Source organism: Penaeus monodon, chromosome 24 (genome assembly GCF_015228065.2).
Source record: "Penaeus monodon isolate SGIC_2016 chromosome 24, NSTDA_Pmon_1, whole genome shotgun sequence".
Classification (NCBI taxonomy): domain Eukaryota; kingdom Metazoa; phylum Arthropoda; class Malacostraca; order Decapoda; family Penaeidae; genus Penaeus; species Penaeus monodon.
This window is the reverse complement of record NC_051409.1, coordinates 23,185,876-23,186,286: the sequence shown is the minus strand read 5'-3', so window position 1 is coordinate 23,186,286 and position 411 is coordinate 23,185,876.

The window sequence follows — 411 nt, the reverse complement described above, 5'->3', positions numbered from 1 at the left end:
AGATAATCATCATCTCTCTGAACCAACAAACCTTTCCTTTTCTATATTTTGAATTCTTGGATTCCTTCCAATTTGATTTTGATCTTATTATCTTAGAAAGCTTATATAATTAAAATGAAACGTCTAACCTTAATGAATATACATCTTCCACAGACACTGAACTCCTCAAATGAATACTAAAGTCAATTATTATCTTGTTCTTTCTACAGTCAGAATCACCTATTCTCCTCTCATTATTATCGATTTTTTTTTCTAACGATAGATCTTGTTTGGTAGACACCAGTCCTTCTCATCGCTCCCTTAGCCTCGTGTAATATTTGCCTCTTTGTTGAATAGCCTCTTGTCCATGGATTTTTTTATTTAATGATTAGCAATGATATAAATTCATCATTTCTTATCTCTTTAGACCTT